The sequence below is a fragment of the Lampetra fluviatilis genome, chromosome 67 (assembly GCF_964198595.1).
Source record: "Lampetra fluviatilis chromosome 67, kcLamFluv1.1, whole genome shotgun sequence".
Taxonomy (NCBI): Eukaryota; Metazoa; Chordata; class Hyperoartia; order Petromyzontiformes; family Petromyzontidae; genus Lampetra; species Lampetra fluviatilis.
The window spans coordinates 2912345-2914844 of record NC_136341.1 but is presented as its reverse complement, the minus strand read 5'-3'; the positions used below and the strand labels follow the sequence as shown (position 1 = coordinate 2914844).

Genomic DNA, 2500 nt, shown 5'->3' with positions numbered 1-2500 from the left:
GTGAGTGGTGAGTGAGGGGTGAGTGAGGGGTGAGTGAGGGGTGAGTGAGGGGTGAGTGGTGAGTGAGGGGTGAGTGAGTGGGGAGTGAGCGAGTGGTGAGCGAGTGGTGAACTAGTGGCGAGTGAGTGGTGAGTGAGTGGTGAGTGAGTGGTGAGGAGCGAGTGGTGAGCGAGTGGTGAACTAGTGGCGAGTGAGTGGTGAGTGAGTGGTGAGTGAGTGGTGAGTGAGTGGTGAGCGAGTGGTGAGCGAGTGGTGAGTGAGTGGTGAGTGAGTGGTGAGTGAGCGAGTGGTGAGTGGTGAGCGAGTGGTGAGCGAGTGAGTGGTGAGTGGTGAGCGAGTGGTGAGTGAGTGGTGAGTGAGTGGTGAGTGAGCGAGTGGTGAGTGGTGAGCGAGTGGTGAGTGAGTGGTGAGTGAGTGGTGAGCGAGTGAGTGGTGAGTGGTGAGCGAGTGGTGAGTGAGTGGTGAGTGAGTGGTGAGTGAGTGGTGAGTGAGCGAGTGGTGAGCGAGTGGTGAGTGAGTGGTGAGTGAGTGGTGAGCGAGTGGTGAACGAGTGGTGAGTGAGTGGTGAGTGAGTGGTGAGTGAGCGAGTGGTGAGTGAGTGGTGAGTGGTGAGTGAGTGGTGAGTGAGTGGTGAGTGAGTGGTGAGCGAGTGGTGAGCGAGTGGTGAGTGAGTGGTGAGTGAGTGGTGAGTGAGCGAGTGGTGAGTGGTGAGCGAGTGGTGAGCGAGTGAGTGGTGAGTGGTGAGCGAGTGGTGAGTGAGTGGTGAGTGAGTGGTGAGTGAGTGGTGAGTGAGCGAGTGGTGAGTGGTGAGCGAGTGGTGAGTGAGTGGTGAGTGAGTGGTGAGCGAGTGAGTGGTGAGTGGTGAGCGAGTGGTGAGTGAGTGGTGAGTGAGTGGTGAGTGAGTGGTGAGTGAGCGAGTGGTGAGGAGTGGTGAGTGAGTGGTGAGTGAGTGGTGAGTGAGCGAGTGGTGAGTGGTTAGCGAGTGGTGAGCGAGCGAGTGGTGAGTGGTGAGCGAGTGGTGAGTGAGTGGTGAGTGAGTGGTGAGTGAGTGGTGAGTGAGCGAGTGGTGAGGAGTGGTGAGTGAGTGGTGAGTGAGTGGTGAGTGAGTGGTGAGTGAGCGAGTGGTGAGTGGTGAGCGAGTGGTGAGTGAGTGGTGAGTGAGTGGTGAGTGAGTGGTGAGTGAGTGGTGAGCGAGCGAGTGGTGAGTGAGTGGTGAGTGAGTGGTGAGCGAGTGGTGAGCGAGCGAGTGGTGAGTGAGTGGTGAGTGAGTGGTGAGTGAGTGGTGAGTGAGTGGTGAGCGAGCGAGTGGTGAGCGAGTGGTGAGTGAGTGGTGAGCGAGTGGTGAGCGAGCGAGTGGTGAGTGAGTGGTGAGTGAGTGGTGAGCGAGCAAGTGGTGAGCGAGTGGTGAGGAGCGGTGAGTGAGTGGTGAGCGAGTGGTGAGTGAGTGAGTGGTGAGTGAGTGGTGAGTGAGTGGGTGAGTGAGCGCGTGAGTGGGCGAGTGAGTGAGTGGTGAGTGAGTGGTGAGTGAGTGGGTGAGTGAGCGCGTGAGTGGGCGAGTGAGTGAGTGATGAGTGAGTGGTGAGGAGCGAGTGGTGAGTGGTGAGTGAGTGGTGAGCGAGTGGTGAGCGAGTGGTGAGCGAGTGGTGAGCGAGCGAGTGGTGAGCGAGCGAGCGAGTGGTGAGTGGTGAGTGAGTGGTGAGGAGTGGTGAGCGAGTGGTGAGCGAGTGGTGAGCGAGTGGTGAGCGAGTGGTGAGTGAGTGGTGAGCGAGTGGTGAGTGTGTGGTGAGTGAGTGGTGAGTGAGTGGTGAGCGAGTGGTGAGTGAGTGGTGAGTGAGTGGTGAGCGAGTGGTGAGCGAGTGGTGAGTGAGTGGTGAGCGAGTGGTGAGTGAGTGGTGAGCGAGTGGTGAGCGAGTGGTGAGTGAGTGGTGAGCGAGTGGTGAGCGAGTGGTGAGTGAGTGGTGAGGAGTGGTGAGCGAGTGGTGAGTGAGCGGTGAGCGAGTGGTGAGGAGCGAGTGGTGAGCGAGCGAGTGGTGTGGAGTGGTGAGCACGCTCACCATGGCAGGGTCGATCATGGCGAGCGAGTGGTGAGTGGGTGGTGAGGAGCAAGTGGTGAGTGAGTGGTGAGGAGTGGTGAGGAGCGGTGAGGAGTGGTGAGCGAGTGGTGAGGAGTGGTGAGGAGTGGTGAGGAGTGGTGAGGAGTGGTGAGCGAGTGGTGAGTGGTGAGCGAGCTCACCGTGGCGGGGTCGATCATGGCGAGTGGTGAGCGAGCGAGTGGTGAGCGAGTGGTGAGCGAGTGGTGAGCGAGCTCACCGTGGCGGGGTCGATCATGGCGAGTGGTGAGCGAGCGAGTGGTGAGCGAGTGGTGAGCGAGTGGTGAGCGAGCTCACCGTGGCGGGGTCGATCATGGCGAGCGAGTGGCGAGCGAGTGGTGAGCGAGTGGTGAGGAGTGGTGAGTGTGCTCACCGTGGCGGGGTCGATCATGGCGAGTGGTGAGGAGTGG

The 2500-nt window shown here is 60.1% G+C and overlaps 1 protein-coding gene across 2 annotated transcripts in view; it reads right to left on the bottom strand.

The window, feature by feature from the left end:
* LOC144952448 (run domain Beclin-1-interacting and cysteine-rich domain-containing protein-like) overlaps positions 1-2500 on the bottom strand; it is a 44320-nt gene that overhangs the window by 25268 nt on the left and 16552 nt on the right. The window lies entirely within an intron of this gene.